The following is a 26773-nucleotide window of genomic DNA, read 5'->3' on the forward strand; positions in this document are numbered from 1 at the left end:
TTTAATAGTAGGCAATTCTCTTCAAATAAATTTCTAGAGTCAAAAATTTAAATGTGTGGCTATCTTACACATTTTGCTACGTATTGCAATTTGCCTTTTAGCAAAATGTCTGATCAATTTGTTAGTTCCATCATTTTCTTGAGATTGTTGCCACAGTAGACATTTAGTTTTAAAATCTCTGCTTCTTCACATTCATAAACAGAACACTAAGACATGCACTTTGGAGGGGTCCCGTAGGGCCTCCAGGAGGCCCAGACGCTGACTGTGGAAATGGTCATGCTGATTTATTTAAGTGGACAAGTGTCAGCCTCACTTGAAAGGAAGGTGCTGATATACCAGATTATGTGATGACATGCCATCCAAAGGCACCACTCCACCCTGACCTAACACACTGCAGAACACTGTCTCCCAGCCAAGAGAACAAGCCTTGTGAGGGTAGAGCTGATGCTACATTGTCTCTGAAACCTACTGGGCCTGATGAAGGCACCTGCTCACAATAGTCACTCTAAATACAATCTCCATTTCTCTCAATGCTGAGATTTACTGAGATCCAAACATAATAGAAAACTGGGAAGGGAGATCGCTGCCTCAAAAGAGCAGTCCCTGATTTGGAGTCAGGAGTTCTGAGCCAAGATCCTAGCTCCTTTGCTTTCTTCGGAAGGGATCCTTAGCCACTCCACCTCTCCCAGCTTCATCTAGAAAAGTGGGTGATAATATAGACTCCACATAATTAGAATGATTAAATGAGGTGGTGAGTGAAAAGTGTTTCAAATAACAGACACTGCATTCATTTTCCTTGGACTGTGGCCATTATCAAACACTTGGAGTTGTTTTATATTGCCTTACCTGGTACAAAAACTTCAAATAGTGAATTTACCCATGTACCTTTCCTTTTAAAGATCGCAATAAATGATCAGAGCTAGGGTGTTCAAGAGATTTTTAGATCCTGGCTTTTCCACCTTTGAGAAGAAATCTAAATATTATGTAAAAACACTGTACACACTGTGTGAACACAAAAGGTAAGAATATAAACATCAATTCTTAGCCCAGATGGAAAGAAGGGTAGAGACTCATGAAATGTCCCTTTTTCTATAAGGAGGACTTCTCTGTCAGTCAACCTTAGACTCCTGTCATCTTTAGTTGTGTCACAGTTCACTCCAAAACATACTGACATGAAATGAGAATGAAATGCATTCTCATAATTCTATGTATCTTCCATGCTAGAATCAGCCAAGTGGTTGTCAGTGGACTCTACAGGGTTTGCTTGTCTTTATGGCTATAGTCAGCTAGCAGTTAATGGCCTCCCTTACATACAAACCAACCACCAATAGACAGCTGAGTGTTGGCAGAGCAAAGAAGTAACTGGACATTGGATACATTCATCAACCAAGCTATTTTGAAGCTTATGTGAATGAGCTCCAAATGGTGAAGTATATATTTTTAGGAACAGCAAGAAGACAAGTCACATAATTTTGCTAATGCTTCTCTGATCTAAGCCACCACACAGCTGAACAAACATTAAAAAGAAAATAGATTCCACCTTAGGACGGGAAGAGTTTCAAAGTCAAAAAGAAATACGCATCCTGCGAGGAGAATCTGTGGCCATGTTTGCAGTCGACTCAGTGGTAAGGGCTTCTTCTAGGAAAACTGACAGCCTATGGTCCAATCACTCAACAAGTAAATCCCCTCATGCATATCATCAATTTTTTCCCATAACTTTCCCAGGGCTTCCTCCATTCAATGCCAAAATGGTGCCATGATCTTCAGCCGAGAAGACTGCCGAGCAAGAGACAGAGACAAAAGAACAAATGCTTAAATTATCTGATGAATGTCAGATACATTAAACTAATTTATGTAATAATGTAAGCACAGTGATAGGAAGGTAATATGAGAGACATAAATTATACATTATTATTGTCAGCTCCAGCACTTATCTTAGTAGTGTGTCAAAATACATCCTGATATGTTAACATTTATAGAAATGAACAACAAGTGCTTCGTGCTCAGGGCTCTGCAGTGAGAAGCTGGATGTCATTTGCATGCTTCCAGCCGTCATTGTCTTTCTCAGGACTGACAAAGTAAGGAGAAAAGGACACCTTGTGTTCTCAGTTTCCCTAGGAAGCCCTGGGCCAGAATGCTCCTGGCTCCAGAGTATAGAAGCCAGGAAATGGCATCCTCTTACAGGGAGGATCATGACTTACCAGTGTTTTGAGCCAAGTCATTTTGCTTCTCCAAAGCTCAGTTTACATACCTCTGAAATGGGAATACTAAATCTGTCCTTGAAAGATTGCCTTACCTGTTGAGATTATTTTCCTTTTATTCTCAAGTCAGGGGCATCTCTAGGTAGGGTGACAGGTATATGTGTACCACAACCTTAGACTTGAATGACTAGGGGAAGCCTGCCTCATCCCTCCCAAGCACAAACCATAACTGCCTGTTTACCATCGTTCAAATACACAGGGTACTATAGAAGTTCTCCTCTCCCTAATGTTTTGTCATCCAAGTGTCATACTTGTGCCCAGAGTAGAAGAATAGGAAACTTCTTATGGCTGATAAACTTCCAGAGCTGATAAAATCTGCAGGAACTGTGGGTTCATCCTGGGAACTTCTAGAGTGTGGTCTCTGTGGAGACTGAGAACCAGAGTCTCAACTCACAAAGATTCAGAAATATCTAGACATGGAAAACGATCAAGGAGTAGTTTAGAAGTACAGAGCATGGTCTTGGGAAAGCAGTCAGCACCCAGAGTTATACAAGCAGGAAATCTTCAGGAATGACCCAAGGATAATTGTCCAAAATCATGAACATACCTTGACTTCAAGACAGGGGCCTTGGGTATCCTTCAGCTTAGTCCAAATCAAGCCCCAAACCTAGGCAACCCTAGAACTGGGAAAGGGAGAAAAAAGCTAGGCAGGAGCTGAACAGAGAGCCCTGAGAAGGATATGATGAACAGTCCCTGTAAGTGTACCACTTTTCCCGAGGATGGAAATAGATCTCCATAAATTTAAATCCTGTCACACTAATGCACCCACTGATGGGGCAAGAGAGCAGGCTGACTCTTACGAGATTGGGTGAGAAGCAATGAGCCCTGAAGTTGAAGGTAAAGAAGCAAATGCCAGAGATGGAACCAAAATGGCAGGAATCTGGTATCTACCACCTTCATCTCTCTCCCCATGACATCCCTATTTCTAAGCCTATTCATCCTTTTACAGTTTGTACTCAAGTTAAGTCCAGATCTCCTTCTGGATTTCTTTTTTTCTTTCGTCATGGGGCTTGAACTCTGGGTTTGGGAGCTGTCTCTGAGCTCTTCAGCGCAATGTTTCCACCCTATCCCTTAAGCCACAGCCCCACTTTGAATCATGATTCTCAGATCTCAACCTCCTGAGTAGCTAGGATTACAGGCATGAGACACTGCGCCCGGCCAACCCCTTCTGGGTTTCTATTTCTCCATTTTGAACATGAGCCAAAGAAGTCATGTCTTTCCTGAGAAGGGGTATCAAGGTTCGAGAAGTGATACACCTAGTACCTGACAAATGTAAGTGTAATCCCTCTATATGTTAGCCCAACAATAAAAAAACAAAAAGAAGTCATGTCTTTCTAGACAAGTTGTTCTGGTCATACATTTGAATGTGTTACCTTCAGAAATTTCACCTTCTCACTGCCTCACCTGCATTGCCCTGGCCTTACTCTACCCTGGTCTTGGTCCTGATCCTCATCCTGGTCCTACTCCTCCAGCTCCCATGGCCTGTGCGTGAAGTCTCAGGGTCATAGCAATGGGCATATTCAGCCTCAAGACCACACATGCTCTACTCTAGCTCACCTCTACATATCCAATTCAAAAGTCAACACAAATAAGTGCTTTGATTTTACTATGGCAGATTCCAAAGAAAGACCCCCACTACGGCAATGTGAGACTTTCAAGAGCAGGAAACATTTTTCAAAACTGTGCTCAGTATTTGCATAGCGTACCTAGGAGTTTAGATGAAGGTTAGAAATGCTTAATGACTGAGACATGTTCGGTTTCTTTTGTAGAATGCAGTTTTGTTTGTGTAACCAAATCAACACATGATGTTCAACCAGAACAAAGAAAACTTTGACCCTTGAGCCAAAGACCCTATTTGTACTTTTGTAAATAAAATTCTGTTGAAGCAGAGCCACTTCCCTTTGTTTACCTACTCTTACTTTCATAACATTGGTAGAGTTGAGTGACTGCAAACACACACTCAATAGTCCCTTTAAGACCAAGTCTGCTGATCTTTGCACTAGAGACTCATAGTCTATAATGAATAGTGACATGAAGATTGACATGTGACTAGATGCTAAATGCTATGCAAGTACTCTCCATTACATCCTCCACCACAGGACACCTTTCTAAACTCCATTTCCCGAGCACATTGCCCCAGATCCCTTCCCAACAGGAGTGAACAAGAAAGGAGGGGTTCCCAAGAATCAGGCATCAGCTGGTAGGAAGGCCAATTCTAGCCTTGTCTTATCTTCAGGCCCCCTGACACCCAAGCAACAATATCATTTTCCTCATCCCCTAGCAAAACCCAGCAACTTTGCCCACCCATTTGCCATTCGACAAAGTCTTTTAAACAGATGACTTTTAATAAGTTAATCCATTCATTGTCTGAAGCTCCGAAAACTGACATAAAAGCACAATGACGCCTAATTAAACTTGTTCTGTGAAAACTAATTTGTCAAACCCAGAAGCACAGTTCATAGATAAATGCTAATATTTGAAAGTCAAATTAAAGTTGAAAAGGTTTGTAATAACAGTTAATTAACTCTTGTTTTGTTTTCCTTCACTACAAACTTGAACCAACTGCATTGCAGGCGCCTCTTTAACATTTTGGACCACAAAGATAAAATTCAAAGCTTTGAGATACGCCTTTGATGTTGGTATTCTCTGCAGATTTGATATTATTTTAAGTCTCTTTGTTTAAAAATTCATTTTTATTATCCCTGCATGAAATGCATGGCAATTCCCCAAATAACGAGCCATCAGTGCAATTAACATCGTCGATCGACACCAGCGTCCTGATAATTAATACAGACGCGCTGCCTCCCCAGCGAGAACTGTGAGGGCTTGATTTTTCAGAGCAACTGTTCATTTACAGACTCAGCTTCAACCTAATGAAAATGGATTGTGAAACTTTAATGAACAAGACTTTGCTGTCATAATAATAAAGACTTTGAAACAACGCGGAAGCCTCCATAGCAAGCGTCTGGCGCTGTGCTTGTTGCTATAGTACATCAAACCAATTAAGCCATATGATGAATATTTACACCGAGTGGGTTTTTTTCCAACTCTATGACATAAGATAAACTCGTAAAAGTGAGCATTAATTCTGCATCAACAGTTTCTGACATTACATCCAAGCAAAGACATATCCATCCGACCATGAGGCTGTGTCTACCTACCTCTGTTTTGTCTTAATAAATGTCAACAAAGGATTAGAACATTCTGAAAATCCAATTTGCATGCACAGGTTGGGAGCAGGAGTGAGAAAATAAACTACCTTTCTAGGGGAGTCTGTTCATTTTGCCTGTGAGATGTGGGTAACAGTCCTCCTATGAGCTGTGTCTGAAAGCGTACACCTCTGCTTGAAGGTATGCATGTGTGGTTCATGACTATGAATCTATTGGTTTGAGTTACATAACACAAGTTCAAGTTCCTCTAGTTCTCTGCGCATGCATCATATTTGTATAGATAGATACAACTGTAGATACATCTATATCTCTGAGAATACGAATATGACAGTGATTAAAAAAGGAGATTTGGGTTTGTTGGCAATTGCTTGCATCTCTTCAATGATATTAATTGGGCATCTAATGCATACTAGATACTCAGAGTAGCAATAGTTAGGAAATCTTCAAAAGCATTCCCACTTGAAGAGTATGATCTGGTGAAGGCTCTAGTTCAATTATTAGCCAACCACAGAAAAGCAGAATGAAGCTAAGGCAAGGAAGAAGTAGGTCCAGAGTTGCTGCTTTCAGCTATCAGAGGCCAATTGCACATCAGACTTCCATATGCTGTCAGCCTGTGGCCCTCATATATAAATACAGACAAGGCCCCAAAGTTACCAGAAGGTGAATTTATTCTTCAGACCAAGATCCACTAAGATTCAAGTTGAGGATATCCAAATGTCTTCCAGAAATAAGATCGTCACATATAGAAAAACAAACCAAACTACAGTGACTTCTGAGCTTAGACACCCCAACTATACCTAATAGTGAACATATGCATAAACACAGAATGAGTCCAGCCATTAGTACAGGAATAGGAGCAATAAAAGGAGAAGAAGGCATAAAAAAGAAGGTGGGAGAGGAAGAGAAGAAGGATATCAAGGTATTGACAAGTTGTATTTGAGTAATATAAGATTTCACAATTTTTCTCAGATAGGTCACCACTTATACCCTGCATGTGCAGAGCAATCCACATACAAGGAAGTAGGCAATCAATAACTAAAACAGCCAAAGGAACTGTCACAAGCCTGTGTAGTTTACCCACAGGGAATCCTTAGAGCTAATTCATTTTCGTTATAAAAATTCTTAGATGTTGTTTTCTCAGCCAACAGAGGAGGAGAGACAGTCAATTCAATTTGTTGAGAAAAGCTACAACTCACAGTGCACTGGCAGAAGTGATGAGGCAGAGACTCATCTGGAGCCATTCATTAGGGAAGCAAACAGTTCTACTCACCGTGCCGAGAGCCTTGCTGACTCGTGGTTGTTGTTCATAATGATGGTCTTGAATCATCAAGAAAAGTTTGGTCATCTTCAACTGCTTCTGGTGAGTATGAATAAGAAGCAAGGTAATACTAAAAAAAAAAAAAAAAAAAAGCATGGGTTCATTTGACTATCCAGAAAGTTCAATTGTCCAGATTTAGATTTACTAGCATAGACTGAGTACCCTTATTAAAGAATACTTCTTAAATCCTCAAGTAGAATTTGTGACTCCAGTTTTAGGCATAAGGAAGTAGAAGCAATGAGAGGTTAGGTAGGCTCAGGCACAGGTCTGTTCTCATTCGTTCTACTACAACAACAGATCCAGGATTTTAAATATATGAAATCAACAGCTGCTTGATGGCTTTCCATACATCAGCTCATTCCCTTTGGAATTTACACAAATCCCCTGAAAACCTCTAACCCTACCTTGGTCTCTTCTCCTAGGACCATCAGAAATAGGGTTGAATGCAAGTAAATCTGGGAGAAAGGTGTTAAGCTCTCAAGAGTGACATAGACTCCTTTAACAAGGTAAAGTCCCTAGGAAAGAAATGTGGTACTCGTGTTTTCCCAAGTGCTGTCTCATCCAATCTGCATAGCCATCTTTTACTTACGCATTCCTATATTAATCTATTTGATGCCCATTACAGAATTTACTTGTACTTTACCAGGTATGACAAGCATTATCTCAAAGTTACAAGGCATTACCTAAAGTTACAAAACTGAGAGAGTCTTGGAATTTAATCCCATAAATCTCAGCTCAAACCCAGCAGTGTTTCTCCCTGGCCTTATTCTGCTTCCACAAGAAATCTCTCAGGCCAAATGTGGCAGAGTCTATTACATCTGCTGGAGGTATTTCAAGTTTGGGGCCAGGATACTGAAAGAAGAAGAAGAAGGAGAAGAAGGAGAAGAAGAAGAAGAAGAAGAAGAAGAAGAAGAAGAAGAAGAAGAAGAAGAAGAAGAAGAAGAAGAAGAAGAAGAAGAACAAGAAGAAGAAGAAGAAGGAAGAAGAAGAAGAAGGAAGAAGAAGAAGGAGGAGGAGGAGGAGGAGGAGGAAGAGGAGGAAGGGGAAGAAGAAGAAGAAGAAGAAGAAGAAGAAGAAGAAGAAGAAGAAGAAGAAGAAGAAGAAGAAGAAGAAGAAGAAGAGGAGGAGGAGGAGGAGGAGGAGGAGGAGGAGGAGGAGGAGGAGGAGGAAGAGGAAGAAGAAGGCGATGATGACGACGACGACGACGGGGAGGAGGAGGAGGACGGGGAGGGGGCAGCGGCTGATGAGTTATCTGGACAGTGTAGCTCCCTAGCTCAAAGATCCTGAAAGATGAAAAGTGTGATCAGAATATCAAATTCCATGTCTCTTGAAGCCATGAAGGACTTGTTGTCCAACCTGGGGATTTAAAACAAGAGACTTCTGAGGACTGGAATACCCGCACCCCCCCCCCCAGCATTATCCTGTTTAACCTGTTTGCACATCCCTACAGAGTGCTGCTGACACACTCAATGGCTGGGAATTTATCTCAATGATATCCTTGTGGAGAGTACCTGTTCTACAGAATTAAGTCAGGACTGGCTTATCTCTCCAGGTTCTACCTATGGTGCCATGTCAGAATGCATGCCTAGGACCTCTTGGTGGTTTTTATTCTGCTCAATGAGCCTCAGTGGGTCAAAGACCTTCAAACTGTGAGGCAATCAGATGTGCTAAACATTGGGAAGAGCTGCTTTCTCAGCAATAGGACTGAGAGAATGTTTGCTCTCTGGAGGTTTGGGCTTTTGTAGGCCAGACATTCCCCTAGAATAGTGTGCCATCTTACCAGCTAGTGCCTCCTCTCCATCCTTAAAATGAAAATCCGGGACCCCAATGAATCATCACTCCTAGGGACACCCAGTACTCTGCACTACAGAGGGGATAACAAATTACTTCAGAAGGATTGGCAACTTGATTTATATTATTCTCATTGCTACTATTTCTATTGATACCTAGAAATAGTATTAGAGGGCAATTAACAGGGGGAGGCACTGGTACTCACCCCAAACCCTGAAGTGTCCTTAACGAACGTAAATGGCACTGATGTGGTGATCTGGGTCTTGGTTAAAGTTCTATCTTCATGAGGAAGTAGAGGAGGAGAATTTTGATAATGAGAGCCATACAGAAACCATCACAATTTCTACCCCATCCACGTTGTCAAGGTCACATAATTGAGAAGCAATGGGATTAGAATGCTCATATCAAATGGTCCCTGGGCCCTGGCTCTTGTCCACTGTAGTAGTTGCAGTCATCGATTTGCTCTGGGACACTGGGCAAGTCCTTCCTCCCTGGGTTTCAATTCTCTGTTGCCCGTGGCTTTTAAAGCTCCAGAAGGGAAAAAAGTACTGACTTGAGAAAGAAAGCTAGTGGAAGTTCCTGGGGAAGCCAGAGCTCTCCGTCTGGACACATAGCCCCACCTCTCTGCTTCGGAAATCCCTCCTGGCTACCAGGGCAGGAGGCTCATCTCAACATGCAAATCAGAATCAATTATTCAAGACTGGCTCTATTTTGCATACCAATTCCGTTTTCTTCTGTGTGGGAAGGTTCTCACCCCTTTTAACAGTTTAGAATAATGTGTATCAGACTTCAAAAATGAAAATAAACGCTAACAAAAGTACTGGGAAAAGAGGGATACACAGATATTGTTTTGTTTGTTTTGTGGATTGTTCTTCCTGCCTGTTCCTCCTCCTATCTGGGGCTTGGCTGAGCTTGGCTAGAAACCAGGTGGGCAAAGGTTCTTGCAAACTGACATGGTTGACTGGAGAGAGGAGGGAGGGCAGGGAGGGGGACCTGGAGTTTCTACAGCATGGATATCCAAGAATCTGATACATTTATAGACTCTCTTCTCCACAAAACTACAAAGAGAAAACATGGCATACAAATTAGAAATGTACAATGTGGCCTGTCCCTTGAGAACCTGACCTGTGGTCATGAACCCTTAGTCAAGTCTGGAATGTTTTCATCCAGAACTACTGTAGAGATGAAGGCCCACATACTTCTTTATGCTAGGGTGGCAGAGGAAAGCGAGTTAGATGACTAGCTATGGTCTTCATCCTTGGAGACACAGTTCACCTGAGCTGCTGAACTCATGTCCTTCACTGAGACACACATGCGACAAAGCCCAGCCCTCAGTGATTGACTCACCTGGGAGAGCACTTGCTTAAAGGAAGTTTTTCAACTTACATTCTTTTAAAAGATGCAAAAATACTACTTCCAAATTATACTTTTATATATAACCATGGCCCTAAAGGTAGCCACATACAACCAACATGAAAAGAAAGCAAATAAAATTCTCATAGCTATTTTCATTATTGTTGGTATAACAATGACAAATGCTAGTTTTCTTTTCTGTTGATTCTTAGTATACTTTCCAGTTTTCTATTATGAAACTTTTGTTTTCTGATTTTAAAAAATAGAATTGACATTAAAAATTGAAAAAGGAAAACAAGTCTTTAGCCATAACCAATCTCTGCGAATAGAGACAAATGCATTACATTAGGATATTTAGAACACACTGACAGAAAACAATCCTAAAGTGGGTACAGTCACTAATGCCTGTATTCCCAGCTACGTGGGAAGTAGAGATCAAGTAGGCAGAGATTTTAGGCTAGTTCCAAGAAAACAACAACAACAACATGAGACCCTGTCTGAAAAAGAACTAGAGTAAAAGTGCAGGGGACTCAGCTCAAAGGGCAGAGTGTGTAAGTATAAGAACTTGAGTTCAAACCCAAGTACTATAACTAAACAAAAACTACTATGAGCTGGGGCGGCTGGGCGGGAGGGGGAGAGAGAAGAGGAGAGAGAGAGAGGAGGAGAGAGAGAGAGGAGGAGAGAGGAGAGAGGAGACAGAGAGAGAGAGAGAGAGAGAGAGAGAGAGAGAGAGAGAGAGAGAGAGAGAGAGAGAGAGAGAGAGAGAGAGAGAATGTCACTCACTCATGTACCAGGAAGAGGCAGAGAACAGAAATGAGGATGGCTATGCTGTGACTCCTTTCTAGAAAAACAGAGAAAACCTCTCACCCCAGCTCCTGTCTCATTCAGGAGACATGGCATTGATTCCAGCTGGCGTTCAGTGACACAGCTTTCATCTTTCTAACCAACCTTTTCACTAAGCTGCTCTGAGTAGGCTTAGCCTCCCATAACCAAATAATACTTAAGGTAGTGCGAAGTCAGACAGAAGCAGCGTGTCTACCTACGGCTGAGTGTCTGGAACATCTCAGTGAGTGCAGGGGACAGCTGAGAAATTATGTGTAACATCTGCATGGGTGTGTTTGTGTAACAGGCTGAGTGTGTGTAACATCCAAGCATTTGTGACATCTGGAGAGAGTGTGTGTGAGAGATCAAAGTAAGTGTATGTAGCACTGGAATAAGTATGCACAGTTAGCTGGAGTCAATAAATGTTTAAATCTGGGACCTGTCAGTTGTAATTTTTATCAATTTTCCCCTCCACAATCTGGCCTTTTATTCAGCCTAAGGGTCCCATCTTTGCAAATCTCACCTGAGACCAGGGCAGACTTTTTCTGGAAGCTTCTCTGCCTGTTCACAGATTAGCAAAAAGAACAGCCAGTCAAATTCTTCCTTTCCCTGATCTTTAGCCACTGTCTGCCAATTCTCCTTACCCTTTCGGAAGACTCGAGATGAGGACAAAGAGGCTACTTTCTCTTGCTTATCATAGAACTGGTCCATAATCTCATCTGATGCTGAGGGTGGAGATAATTCTTAGTCATTGATAAGTAAACATGAGGTTCATAGCAATCCAGATGCCCACAGTGATATCCAGTGCTCATTAGGCCCTTAGATTAGTAGACAAGATTTGAACCAAATGTTCCTAACTCCAGACTCTGAAATCTTATTTTGCCACATTTCTCTTCAGCAGATTCTGCAGGTAGAGTGACCAGTTTTCTCCAGTGCTGATGTGGCAACTGTACACTTCTAATTCCCATCAAAGAGTCCTTAATGCACAACCATGCAACACAGAGCTCGCAGAAACAGAGGTTGCTCCAACTCCCACTTGCTTTTACCCCACTAGCACAGGAGCTGCCACAGGAATGAAGAACAATGAGCCTGAACACAGGATATACTATGCCATCTAGGTGCTAGGAAGACAGATTCATTCTAGTTTCTTGGGCTTGCTTTGATTTGCTGAACCGATGACAGGAGAAAGACCTACTGAAAGGGCTTCATCAGGCTCATTTCCTCAAGACAAATGCCAAGGAGATACACAGCCTGGTCAAGCTCTTCTTGTAGCCAAAATGTTCTTCTAACACTCTGCCTAGCAAATGGAAAGACTATCATATCACCAGTATGCAGTGGACTTATTAAAAAGGCATCAACTTAGCTGAAGTCTCATTGTATTTCACCATGAAATCCAATGGACTGGAGAGTGTGGCATGGGTAGCCAATCATATTCAGTGCTGCTGACTAGCCTGTGGATTCAACAAGATCTAGTGAGCCCAGATGGCCAACTGGGTGGAATAAACTCCTACTGCATTCCCCGACTATGTCTACTTACCCAGCTTTGAATTTCTGTAATTGGGCTTAAGACTCCAGTGGAGTTCATCCTCTCAAAAGGACACCTATGGTTTAATCTTCATCTCAGAACCACCCAAAACAATACCTATACTTGATACTTCATTGTGAATCCATTCATGGGAGCTTTGCCTATGAGCAAGATTTTCAGGAGAACAGTGATGACATACAGAACCTGGCTATGGTGAAAGAAAGGTGGAGAACGTGGAAAAATCAAGATTGTAAGGCAAAAGCCCCAGAGACAACTGTAGCAATATTGTTATTTGCAGAAAACCCATTTATACTCTGCTGTGTTCCTCCTTGTGGCTGAGCCCTAATGAAATGCTTTCCATGAGTGGAGGCACAAGTTAAAGCACTTCATATATTAATTCTCTTAGTCTCTTTTCTCTTCAGTTCTTGGACTGTCTATTCTGCAGCAATAAAGATATTCTCGGGTAGAAGATGATCTAAATGCCTGGGATGGATAGATGTGATAGTAAAGAATGAACAGCTCAGGGGATAACGCTTTTGTGTCACTGATACTAGTTTACAAAACATGTTCCTGCCCATATTCTCCAGAACTATTTTCAGCAGATCTATTTTATCTTGGCTGTCTTTTTCCCACTTGGCGAGGAAACCATCAAATGAAAAATAGTAGATTTCTATTAGAAATAGAGAATAAAATCACAAGCACCACTATTAATGAGGTGATTTAAAAATATATATATTCAATCAAGAGTAATTGAGACTAAGCCCAGTAAGTCATGGAAAATTATAAACTATGCCCACTCTAGGGCATGACTGACTATTAAAATCTTTGTCACACCATTGCCTACAGAAAGCAGCTGGGCACTATGCCACCAGGGAGGTGGCAGCAGAATGGCCTCATTCCCTAAACAGGCTTGAAAAGAAGAGAACAATCAGATGGATTGCTGAATCAAACTTAACTCTTTTTGTGCCATGCCAAATGGATTTTTTTTTTGGTGTGGACAAAGAACAATTAAACATCGACTCTTTGAGAGCAAGATATGAAATGGCTTATTCATTTGAAAAAAGATGGATGAAATACATTTACTTAATATTCACTATGATTTTCTCCATCCGTTATTCAAGTTGAATGCAAAAAACAACTATATCTAGCCTATTTAATTTATTCATGGGTATAAAGGCAGGAAACTGGAGGTCAGAAAAGCCAAAGTGATCTGTCCAGTGTTGCAATTGCTCTGTAGCAAAGCTGCCACAGCCTGTGTGGACTTAATTCCTGAAAGACTTTGTGTATGTGTGCTTGCCTAGTTTGTTGGTGCTCTGTCCCTTAGCCCTGGTTCAAGAAAAGACCAGCAACTCTCAGTTATTTGGAATTCTTGGCACATGACAATGTTTTGTTTCTGTTTTTGTTTTCAATGTCTTTTCACATTTCATTCAAAGAGAAAACCTTGGTAGTTCCTAACTTTGGGACCATGTCCAGAATTTTTTGTTATCTAGTACACAGACTATTTCTCAGGATGAGCTGCTAGTTGCATAAATTGACTTGGAGAGTTTATTTTATGTTCAGGAATGTAAATGGACTTATGGAGAAGATGGGAACCTTAGAGTTAGGATCCTGAAAGAGTCACAGTCCTTATTTCTTACATTTACTTCCTTTGTCTAACTCTTTAAACACACATACACACATACACACACACACACACACACACACACACACACACACACACACACACACACACACCTGTAAAATAGATAAAGACCTAGAAAGAGAAAAGGACTTGGCTGCTTTGGTGATGTACTGCTTCTAACAGGTATCTTTAATAAGCAGAAGAAAACTAAAAACCATCTAGGTAAACTCTTGGATCAGGTGGGATCTCTATTGCCAAAGTTTGAGGCTACATTGTTAGCTAGAAGACCCTCTGAGCCATCAACAGAAACTTCATCTGCAAATTTACTCTGGGTCACTGGTGTAAAGATGGGATGTTTATTTAGCCTACATCTTAATTTCTTCAACTTCAGGTGGAACTAATGATAATCATCTACTTCACATGATGGTTGTGAAGGTCACATCTCCTAAACCATCAGAAGTATTTCCAAGTGCATATTTCATGTGATGACTCTGGAACATCCCCGTCTCTGGTGCAGAAATGACAGCATCAGTTGGACCATAAGCAGAATGGCTTAAAAGGAGCAATCACTTTCAAATAGCTCCTGTGTAAGCAAATAGTGATTCCACCACGTGCCAGGTGAGTCTAGTGATTCATTATCCTGGCAGAGTCTCTGTCTGCTCTTTAGAAAAGGAAAGTTGCGATATCTTCTACTTAAATGTAGAGGGACTGTAGTGATGTCCCAGTAAATGTTTAACCTTGAGATTTTTAAACATTCTTTCTGATGTTTCTTTCCTTACTACGTAGTTCAGGCTGGCCTTGAGCTTGGGATCTTCCTCCTGCCTCCACTTACAAGTGCTGTCATTACAGGCAAAAACAAGAGTTCCAAACAACTATGCACTATAGCATGTGTTATAGCATTTGCCTGACATAAATACTTTCACAAAAGAAAAATGCAAGTTACCAGCGTGGTGCCACTAAAAAGTCAAATTGGGAAGAGACATACAAAATTGGCGCCCAAGTCAGCCCAAGGCAGAGGAAATGAGTTAATCTCAGCTCTTCATTCCTCCACTTGCTGAGAATCAAGAAGTGCTCACTCACACTCTGCCTGCACAGGACCTGCCCTCCTAAGATCAAAATCTGGAGGAGAAAAACCATCTCAGAAGCAGATTAATTGCTATAGTAAAAGAAATGAGGAAGACTAGAAGTAAACACCTGATTCCACTGTGAGGACCATCTCACTACACAAAGATAGTGAAGAGAAAAGAGGAACATTTCCCTGCCAAATCCAGATCATGAGGGGCCTAGAATTCATACCCCTCCACATTAGTGTCATCCATACCCTCTTCTTTCTTTCTCCATCACCTAGGCAACTGAGGCAGTGTGGGATTTGTTGCCTGGCAACAATGCCCACATTTTTATTCCTCCATATATCCATGTGCCCTGACCACCCTGACATTCTCTCCCTAGAGGCCACTCCTCTCTACTGTAGCCCCCAGCCCTGTGCTTTGACCAGGTGCCAGTTAACCATGGTATACACTTCTGCCTGTTGTCATGAAAGAAAAAAAAAACACCCCAAACAAGGAACTCAGAATCAAGAGCCAAGAGACTTGGAATTTAGTCTTAGCTAGACCTCAAGAAGGTCTATGTTGAGCTTTCGTTTCTCCATCTGCCAAATGGAGATTTTTCTCAAAACCTACCAAAGGGGGCTATTCTTTCATCTGCAAAAGGCAGGATTGTAAAGCCTGCTGGGCCTCCACACAAAGTTGTCCATATGTGTGATAAGTCCTCTCAAGTGCAAGAGGAGAGGATCACCAGCGGTATTGGAACTTCAGCAAGAGCTCGGGTCTCTCCAGAGTTCTCCAAAGCTAGACTGAGGGCTTGGCACCAAGAAACCAAGAGATAAGGCAAGCCAAGTCTCTTCCAGGACAAACCAGGTGACATGTCCTAATGGATTCTGAAGAGAGTTCATGTTCCTGCCCTTAACTATTGTAAAGCCATTTAGACAGGCAGCCCAGAATGCTGCCCAACAGCTCTTTCTTTTTGAGAAGGAAATTGGCAACCCCAAGAAGTGAGCAGCTCTCAGCTTGGACTTGATTAGAGACCAATTTGGGCCTGTTAGCTGAGTCTCCAGTATCATCTTAGCCAATTACTAGCCCAGCCCGGCCTGCAGCTGGCTGCTGTCTTCCAAGCTGGACACTTTTATTTCCAGGAGAACTCTCCCTTGTGCCTGAGGCGAAAGACCAGGGTGACTGGCCCATAAAAGGATGTGGAGAGAAATAATTCACTCAGCAAGGTAATGGGGTGGGTGGGGCTTCAGCTGCAGCTTTAATTTTTTTTAGATCCTCCATAAACAGTCTTATGGCTTGTGTTTAATAAGTATGGGAATTTATAAACTCTCTCCAGCTATGGGGCTCCAATGACTATTAAATTTCATGTCTGGAAGAGGAATTTTGGCCTTCTGGGCTAACTGAGCTAGTCCATCTCTGCCAAGCCAAACAGACTGGCAACCTAGGAGGAAGGCTGGTGAAACCCTGCCCACGTGGCCCCTGCTCCCATATTTCAAAGCTCCTTGGTCTGGGCTATTCCTCAACTAGGGCTCATAGAAATGTCATGTTTGTCCAAAGACTCACCTTCCTGTTCCTCTTCTGCATCTGCAGGAAACGAATTGGTGTAGCCTCCCGGATACACTGCTCCCAGAGATATGAGGGGAGAGGGGTCTACTCTAAATAAGGCACTGCCTCTGCTTCCGACTAGTGCTAAAACTATTTAAAAGCCCCACCTGCCCTGGCCCCGCCTGCTCTGGCCCCGCCTACACTTTGTCCCGCCCACTTTGACCCCCTCCCACTCTGGCATCCAATTTACTATCTGTTTTCCATTCTGACTTTTGTCTGTTTTCAGCTAGCTCTGCCTTGAGTGGCCCCCTCCTTAAGTTTTTGCCCGGTACCAAATAGTCCTGAAGAATACAGAACCTGGAGGGGCCGGGAGTTTGGCCTAGTGGTTAAAGTGCTTGCCTAGCATGCACGAAGACCCGGGTTCGATTCCTCGGTACCACATACATAGAAAAAAGCCGGAAGTGGTGCTCAGGCTCAAGTGGTAGAGCTCTAGCCTTGAGAAAGTCCAAGGACAGTGCTCAGGCCCTGAGCTCAAGCCCAGGACTGGCAAAAAAAAAAAAAAAAAAAAAAAAGAATACAGAACCTGGAGCCGATCTAGAATTTGAATTCCAGCTCCACTATTCACCACCAGTTTAATGTAGGGCATGTTTCTTTCTTTTTTTTTCATATATTTTTATTGTAATTAATAGAAGAGTTACATTATATTCACCAGATATAAGGTGCATTACTTCATATACATTGATACCCTTTCTCATGTTTTGGTCCCCATTTCCCTCCCACCCACTCCCCCGCCCCTCATCTTGTTTTCCCCCCTTCCTTATCCAATTTCAAATAACCAAATATGCACATATACAATATATCAGATAACAAGGTGAAATACTGTAACAATATGAGATAACCAAGGGACAACAAAAGAGATGAGAGACAACATAGTACATTAAGGACAACAATCACTCATTATATGGCTTTTGTTTCTATATCCTGGAGGTCCTTTCATTTAGCATCATCCTATAGGACCTTATGTATCTAGGTTTTGTTCTATTGTAAATCTCTGCTAGGAGAGCCCAAGGTTTATACTGATTATGACAAATGAGGGAAACCATTGAGCCTATGTTCCTTTGAGTCTGGCTTACTTCACTTAATATGATTTTTTCTAAGTCTTTTGTAGGGCAAGTTTCTTCACCTGTTCTTGCCCTTGACTCCTTTAGCTGGAAGCAGAGACTAGCAAACTTACATCAAGAGTTATTTGTGAGAGTTAGGAGTATGGCCTAGTGGTATAGTACTTGCCTCACATGTACAGAAAAAGCCTGAAATGGTGCTGTGGCTCAAAAGTAGAGTGCTATCCTTGAGAAAGCTCAAGGACAATGTCCAGGCCTTGAGTTTAAGCCCTGGGGAATGGCAAAAAAAGTTATTGTTGTCAGGACTAAGCATACATGACCCGTGTGTATATCATGTCACTTCCCAATTGCTACATAGCATTATGAACTGTTTGCTATTACTTTAAGTCAGATATTAGCAAATTATCACCTCCTGGCCAAATCCACCAACCTATTTTTATAAATAAAGTTTCTTTTAAGCATAACCACAGTCATTTACGATATATCACCCATAACTATTTATCTGCTCCCATGGAAAGAATACACATTTGTTACAGAGACTACATGGCTTCCAAATCTGAAATAATGATTATGTGCCCCCTTTCGCTTTGCATTTTGTGGACCTCACTAGACAGGTTCCTTCAAATCTCACATCCCAGGGGTTTTTGTTGTTGTTGTTTGTTTGTTTGTTTTTGCTATTTGTTTGGTTTTTTTTTTTTCAATGCTCCACACACTGTTGCAGTGGCCTGGTAGAGTATCTGCTTCCTACTCTTGTTCCGTGGCCCCTTCAAGTGAAGAAACCATATTTTATTCATTTATTTTTCTTTTGGGGGATATACAGAATGAAATCTAAATAATATGGACCCAAGGAAGATCAGAAACATGGAGATATAAGCACAAACATAAACACCAAAACAGTGTTCAACCTGGCTTAAGTCAGGGCAGATCCAGCTCTCTAAAGGCTTCTGTGACACTACAGGAAGTCCTTGGCCTTTTCTGCCTTGTATCTATGCCATTTCAGAGTGAAACAGCTTCAAACTCGGAGGTGATAGAAAAGGAAGGACAGTTTTGATATAACCATTAATTACCAAAGCTTAAAAATCCTACTTATTTTCCATCACCTTCTTTCACTGACCTCAGTGTAGTGCTCAAAGTTGGCTTGCCATGGGCGCTGGTGGCTCATGCCTGAAATCCTCCACTCAGGTGGAAGTTTGAAGCCAGCCCAGGCAGGAAAGCCCATGAGACTCTTATGTCCAATAAATTACCAAGAAAGCCAGAAGTAGAATATTGGCTCAATTTGTAGAGCACTAGCTTTAAGCAAAGAAGCTCAGGGACAGGTTTCAAGCCCTGAGTTCAAGCACCAGGATTGGCACTGATAAAAAGACACAGCGATGGAGAGAGGTGGCTTGACAAATAATTCACATGAGATTTTAGGGATGGGAGGTGATGAGGTTGGTATGGGGCTGAGACTCGAAATATGACCCAAAAAAGTGGGTATTCCTAAATCAGATAGTGATTGAGAAAGTGAATCTATGTCTAAATCTGAGGAGTTTTAGAATTATTTCCCACCTATTCTTTGTTGAGACAAGTAGGATATCTAAGCTAGAAGATAAAGGCGATAGGAGAAAAGACCTATGTACAACAAATGTCACATGCAGCAGCAAGAGGTTTAATCCAGAGAGGGCAAATTTCCTATGGGCTTAGGGGAAGGAACCTGCTTAGAAACAGTAACCAGACAAAGAAGGAACCTCAGCCCCTGCCTTCATCAAGTCCATCACCAAATCAGTCATTAAAATCAGTAGGATTGTACTTGTCCCTGTAAACATGACTGAAAACCCAACCCACAAAATGCACAGCAAACCCCAAGGACTGAACTGAATCCTATTACTATGACATCTCAGCTTACTGAAAGAGTCCCAGCCAATGGCGAACTCACTATAAGCAATAGTTTAGACAATAAAATGTCCTATAATGTGAAAAGAATTTAAGGAAATCCCTGGGGTCTTTATAAAAACTGTTTGGCTCATATAAACCCTTGCTATGTAAATCGAATGAATGCAAGGCCATGACAGTTACTAAAGAGACCACAGCAGAAAAATCTCAAACCTAATTTTTTTTCAAGTAGAATTCTTAGTATGTCTGTAGATATACAACCTAGGAATTGTCTTTTTTTCTAAAAAGTAGCTTTCCAATAAAACTTTTAGTGTGTCATTAGGCAGTATAGTCTTAGAAAGAGATAGCACCATGCATCATTTCTTAAGTGTTTTTCATTTACTTGACCAGGAAATGTTCTTTCTATAAGGCATCACTCAGCTTTTGTTCTGCAATAAGAGATAAAGGTGATGGCAATATTGTGATTTCATATAGGAAAGAGTCTCTGGTATTTTTTTTGATATCACCAGTGCTTAAGACAGACCCGGTGGAGTCAGATGCTCAGGAAATAGATAATAGTAGACAGAACTGGCTCCTTCTCAAGGCTTCAGTTTAGCTCTACTGTGGGTGTTAAAAATGCAATTTGGGTATGCTTGTCCACACAGTTAGAAAAAGCTTCTTTTCCATGAGAAATCACTGAGTCACAGTCTTCTGTTATAGCCAAAGCCTATGGATCCTTTATCCCCAAATTAAGGAAAGTGTCACATGGCCATTTCTTTTTTCTGATTCTAGTAATTACACAAATTGGTAGTATTTTAGAGGATGTTTTAGCAAAAAAGGTCTTGTCAAGGGCCGGGAGTTTGGCCTAGTGGTTAAAGTGCTTGCCTAGCATGCATGAAGACCCGGGTTCGATTCCTCGGTACTACATACATAGAAAAAAGCCGGAAGTGGTGCTGAGGCTCAAGTGGTAGAGCTCTAGCCTTGAGAAAATCCAAGGACAGTGCTCAGGCCCTGAGCTCAAGTCCAGGACTGGCAAAAAAAAAGAAAAAAAAAAAAAGGTCTTGTCAATATAAATAAATTTCTAACAATCACCATGAGCAGAATTCCATTACACTCTTATTGTTTCCTTACATACAATATTAAAGTGTCTAAAAATTACAGAAATTATTTTATCAGCTGCATTAATTTCCTCATGAAATGTCTCAACATGTCAACTCAAAATGAAATATCAGAATTCTGCAGTTGCATTTAAATCTGTTAATAATCACAGGTAAACAAATCCAAGGCTGAAATTGTCCACAAAGAAAGGAGGCAGCTTTGTGGAGGCTCACAAACACAATGTAGGATAATTATATCCTAAACCACTTAACCTTGGGAATGCACAGAAAATTCACAAAGATCAATTGCTCATAAAAAAAGAAAAAAAATAATCAAATGAGTGAGTTATCTACTTAATGGTTAGAAAACTGATGGGAATTCCTTTGGTAACACCATTTTGATTTGATTAGTTGTACTATTTTTATATCTTTAGTAAACAGAGTTTGATTATGCCACTAAGATTCTTTTCTGCAAAAATAGTACAAACTCATTAGTGGTTAAGAAGAAAGTAAAGAAGGAAGACAGAATAAAGTCTCTAAAATCATAACCTCCTGCCTCTCACCTTCCTTCCTGTTTTCTAGTTGTGTTACTTTGCTTGAGCTGCCCTAAGCAATAGCTCAAGTTTACTAAGTGACAGGTTTATTTTCTTAAAATTCCTGAGACTACAAGTCAGAGAGCAAAGTTTCAGCAGAGCTGGTTTCTCTCAATGGCCAGTAGATGGGCCTCCTTTCCTTGCAGCCTCTCTCCATGGCCTCCTGTGTCTAGATTTCTTCTTGTAAAGGGCACAGTCATGTCAGATTAGATTCTACTCTAGCGATTTCTTTCAGTTTAGCTTACTATCTGCTTTAAAGTCCTTGTTCTAAATACTGTCACATTCTGTATACTGGTGTCTAGGAACTGGACCTATGAATTTTGGGAACACAGGCAGGCTACGTGTGCTACAGAAAACAAATGGATATCATCCCCTTCATTGTGTAAATGAGAGTATCAACTCTTTAAAAAATTACTTTTCAAATTCACACTTGTACCTCTCAAATCTGTTACCCATAGCAAGTTACAAATATTTCTGTTGCCTAAATTGTTCTTCCTTATGTCCTTATCATCTCTCATATTCTTTTTTTTACTTTTTAACATCATACTTTATTTGACTAGATTGTAAACTTTAATAAAAATGTCTTATTGTCAGGATAATGTATAGAGGAGTTACATTTGTCAAGTAGTGAGTACATTGCTTCTCACACATTGATACCCCTTCTCATGTTTTTGTCCTTCTTTCCCTTCCCCAACCCCTCCTTATCTTGTTTCCCCCCTTCCCTTTCCTATTTCAAATAAACAAATGTATATACAATATACCAGGTAACAAAGTCAGATACAATAACAATATGAGGTTAACCATATAGGCAAAAAAAGGGAAGAGAAATAACACAGTACATTAAGAACAACAATCACACAAGATAAAGCTCTTGTTTCCATATCCTAGAGATCCTTTCATTTAGTCTCATCCTGTATGACCTTATGTACCTAGGTTTTGAACTATTATTGTAATCCTCTGCTAGGAGAGTCCTCATCTCTCCTATTCTTACAGCCACATTTCCTTCACTTTTGCTGACATCACCAGAGCCACTGATCTTTTTTACAGAAAAAAAAAAAACTCCCAAGTTTACCACCATTTCCCTACTTAAAATCTTTCCTGCTTGCTTAAATATCCTAACATTTAAAATAATATTGGTCAATCACATTTCTGCAGATTTAATGAAAGGAAACAATCAGAATATTATGTAAGTCCCATACTGGTCCTGAGACTTGAACTCAAGGTCTGGGTACAGTCCCTAGGCTTTTTTTGTTGTTGTTGTTCAAAAATAGCATTCTGCCATTTGAACTACACATTCCCTTCCAGCTTTTTTGGTGATTAATTGAAGATAAAAAGGCTCAAAGACTTTCCTGTCTCAGCTGGCTTCAAACCCCAATCATCAGTCTCCTGAGTGGCTAGGGTTACAGGTATGACTCACTGATTGCCAGATGATTTTTGAAATATTTCCACCAGAGATATTGAGACTGAAAGAAGCCTGGTTCAAGCTACATAACAGGTGTGGCATTTCTGAGTTCCCTAAGGCTCCTTCAGAAGCATCCCTTCCAGGATCACTAAGAAGGGTATGGAGGAGGATTTATGTACAGGAGTGGGGTAGGGGGAAGGATTAAGAAGAAACGTAAGAAAATGAGAACAGAGGCAAGGCAAAACAGTGTGAGATAGACTTATCCATACTTTACTATAACTTGAAGTTTCCTCTATGGAACCTGCATGATGTTCAGAAGACATTTGAAGGTAAGTTAATCTTCAGTGACACATGGGGAGATCTCAAGTCACATTCCGTCATTGGCAGGCACAGCCTGGTAAAGGACCTCCTTCCTGTCCAGCAAGGCAGAGGGAACACAAATGACCACAGCTCAGTCTCCTACCCTGATTGGGGATTCCTGGTTGTTTGGGAAGTGACCAGGAATCTTAGGTCCAAGTGAATGAGAGATTCCCCCTCTCGAACTCCAATAAGAAACTACTGAGCCTTCAGGGATAGGCCGAGGTCTCCGAGTCACTGCAAATATCTGAGAGCAATTTCCCTGTCCTTCATTCTCAGGAGATTCTGTGTTGGCGAAACTGCACTTCCTCCCCCAGTCCAGTGGTCCTCATTACCTGATTTCCATCACCATCACCAGCTCCTAGACTCGACCATCTCTCTAGAGATGTGCATCTATGAACGGAACACCACATCCAGGTCTGATCTGTGAGAAGGGCTGTTAACACCACCACCTTCCGTTTTAATACACCACACTCATGAATATTATGATTCAGCTACAATGAAGTTAAAAGACAGAGATTCTCAAACTCAGTCAAGTCCCAGCTCCAATGCTAGCTGAGTGATGTTGAGCCAGCCCCTTCCATGTCTGCCTGAGCTTTCTCATCTGTAAAACTGTAACAACAGTAATGTCTACCTCAAAAGGCAGCAGGACAGTTAACAGGGCTGACCCATGAAAAATGCTCAGGAGAGCACCAGGCATTGGCTCGAATGCTGTCTGTGATTATGCAGCCCTGGGTTTCATTTAAGCTTTTCTGTTTTGTGTTTGCAAAGGGAGAGGAAATTAGCTTCTAAAATTCCTCATTGACTCATACTAAGATTCGAGTTAAACCTCTCAGATCGTGGGCTTTCCCCTTCTAGGAATTGTGTAATTGACTTTTGAACCTAGAGGCAACAAAAGCAAATGTGCATTTTTCCCCCCAGAGAAATTCCAGAGGGAAACTGAGAGACAAAGTGAGCCAGTGAGTGAGGCACCAAGAAAGAACAGTGACGAGAGGAGGGGAAACACAGAGATGGAGAAATACAACAGATTGAAACTGCCAGCCTGACATCAGGAATGAGGGGTTGAAAAGCTGCTCATTTCCCAGCTGGCTTTTGTTGGTGCCTTTCTCCTCATAGCCACCCCCACAACTCCTTCTTCATTTGCCATTTGTGTTCCCACTTCCCCCTCTTGTGGCTCAGAAGAAAATCACAGGTATTTCTTGTGTTCGATGGATTTTTAAAAACTGGTTAAACTAGTGTTTCTCCCTGACCCAGCTGAGTCTAACCCAAAGGTCAGAATGGTTATTGGAAACAGAGCTAGATGAAACACATCACCAATTTCTTATACCAATGTTATGCTAGCAGAAAGAAACTTGCCCTCACATTAACATTAAAGAGACAAAGGATTCTAGAACTGGCCCACAATCCAAAAGAGAACTGTGTCCATAAGTGCTCAAAACTAGTGCGTGGGATTGGCTATTGTAACTTGTACCAAAAGTGTTTATTCTTCAAGGACTCAACTTTACTTCAAGGCAAACATCACTGCTCCATAATGCCTTTGCCAATCCAATCCTAGACCCTTATGCCCAGTGAAGTGTACTGTTTTCTCCCCATAGCATCTTACCTGTGATGCCAATCTCCTTTCCATTATACTTGCATGTATCATTGTCTTATCATCTCAAGAGTCTGGGTCTCCAGAGATCCAGCCTGGGGTATGAGGCCACTTGTAGAGGAATTGTGCTGTCAACATTTGATGCAAATGGCCTCACCTATGTGTAACAAAGGTCTCCATTCCATGATAGAGGCACCAAGGAATCCTGAAGAGCACCCAGACATTTTCCTTAGACTTCACTTTCAGTGTGTAGCCCCGCATTTGGTAAGTATTTAAATGGTCTCTGCAACTTATTTTCAGATGATGCAGAAGAGAAAGAAGAAAAGAGGAAGGAAGGAATAAAGAAGTGAAAGAAGAGGCTGAGATGGAAATGAAAAAAAAAAGGAGTAAAATACAGGAGGAAGAGGAGGAAATGGTGAATCTAGTTGAAGGCAATATGTATTTTCATTAAACTTTTCTTTCATGCTTTCTCTGGTTTAAAATAAATAAACAAAAAGCTGAGAGAAAAGAAAAACTGGTGTTTCAAGATAGTCTCTAAGTTAAAAAATAAGGAAAATAAATACCCATGTAGAAAATACAATTAGAAGCAAGTAAAAGTCAGTTTCATCTAGTCACCACACATCTACTTTTGGGATTGTAGATGTTGGTACAATTTTGGAATAAGTTCTACGGTGGTACATTTTTTATTCTGGGATGAAAGCATTATACCTTTCATCAGATTATCAAGGAGCTAATAAACCTTTACCCCAAATTGTTAAAATAGCAACCTAGATGCATGCAAAAGAAGTGCTATTACCAGACCCATGAGAATTATATCACCGAATGATACACTGAGCCAATCACATTTCAGAGACAAGAAATACCTTGAAGATCATGCAGCTCAGACCTCTCCATCTAGATAGGGAGACTATGCCAAAAGAAAGTTCATTGTAACTGTTTCCTACCAATTGAACCTGATTCACCAGTTAATAAATGACAACCAGGCCTATGATGCTTTCCTTAGGCCACAAAGCACTTGTTTTTCTCCAGAAAAGCCATTCTGAAAAGCATGACCAGACAATAGGCACCTTGTGGGCCCTGGTAGACAAGGACATGCATCTTTGTTGTGAACAGATGACCGCGTTCTTGCAGAGCTGATTGCAAAAGAAGCTTTGTTGAGGTTACAGGCATCTCAATGGGGCTAGAAACACTCAGCTGTAGGGTGGAAGGAGCAGGTCACTAACTAAGATTGATGGATGGTGCCAGCCCTGGAAGGCCAAACACAATGTGGGGATGGCCAAGTGGGGGAACAAAATTAGTTTGCAAGATTAGAACGTATTAACACAAGTCAGACAACTGTCATGTCACAGCTCCTCACTGTAATGCTGATTGGCAGGCAAGCGTTTCTGATTCTGATGGCCACGGAGGCGAAGCATCTGCAATCTGTCTCGCATGACATCCTGTCGGCTGGCAAATACTCCCTGCTGGAGAAGTCAGCTTTTCTTAGAAATTGCTGTCCCCTGGGTCTTGTTTTGCAAGCTCCCAGGCCAAAGGTGTATTGCAAGGTGAGGCAGGGCAGGGCAGGCAGATGTAGGAGCTGTCAAGAGCTTCATGTGGCCTAAGAGGAAAGGGAGACTTTCTGAGCTTGGTGCAACAAGTATTTTAAACCACTTGAAAGCCTGGTGCCAGGATGAGAAGAGCCAGGAGATGTAAAAGGCATCATAATCCTTGCCTTAAGGAAAGTTTAACCCTACGGGGCTAGCTCTTTGGGGAGCCCAGACCTACATGTGATGTAAAGCAGGCCAAAGTCAGTTAGCACCATCACGTGGCTCCACCCCATTGCACTGATTCTTAGGAATGGCCACATTTCTCACCCTGACAACAACTCTCTAGATTTGACAGGAAAGCAATAGATGAGGGGACTAAGTTTCATTTACCTTTTAAGCCAGAAGAGTGCGACAAGACTCATGACCAACTCATCATAAGTCCTTAGCCACATTGCTACTTTATTCCTACGTATTGACATTTTGAATGTGGACCTTCGAAGTTGATTGTATTAAATAACTGAGAAAATACATAACAATATTTTTAAAGAATATGTACATATTCTTTAAAAAGTAGGTAACTGTTCTTTAAACAGTAGTTTATATTACAAATAATCCCAAAATGTCAGCAGAGGAGCACCACAAATGCACATTTCTCCCCTCTGCAAAATCAGCTACTAGCTGGACAATTATCTAGGTTAACAGTTCTGCTAGCAATGGCTTAGTATGCCAGGGCGCTCAAACAGCTTCTCATTCAAGGAGCAGAAAAGGAAGGTTATTGCTGGT

The 26773-nt window shown here is 41.4% G+C and overlaps 1 long non-coding RNA gene across 1 annotated transcript; it reads right to left on the reverse strand.

Annotated features, from left to right (window-relative positions):
• Positions 1-2533: 2533 nt before the first annotated feature.
• Positions 2534-16559, reverse strand: LOC150053138 (uncharacterized). Its single transcript, XR_016538151.1, has 3 exons — positions 16474-16559; positions 6702-6819; positions 2534-2622 (listed from the first exon to the last, which is right to left on the reverse strand). It is a non-coding gene; the product is annotated as an uncharacterized LOC150053138 (long non-coding RNA).
• Between the last annotated feature and the right edge of the window lie 10214 nt (positions 16560-26773).

Source organism: Megascapheus bottae, chromosome 16 (genome assembly GCF_031878675.1).
Source record: "Megascapheus bottae isolate mThoBot1 chromosome 16, mThoBot2.hap1, whole genome shotgun sequence".
In the NCBI taxonomy this organism is placed as follows: domain Eukaryota; kingdom Metazoa; phylum Chordata; class Mammalia; order Rodentia; family Geomyidae; genus Megascapheus; species Megascapheus bottae.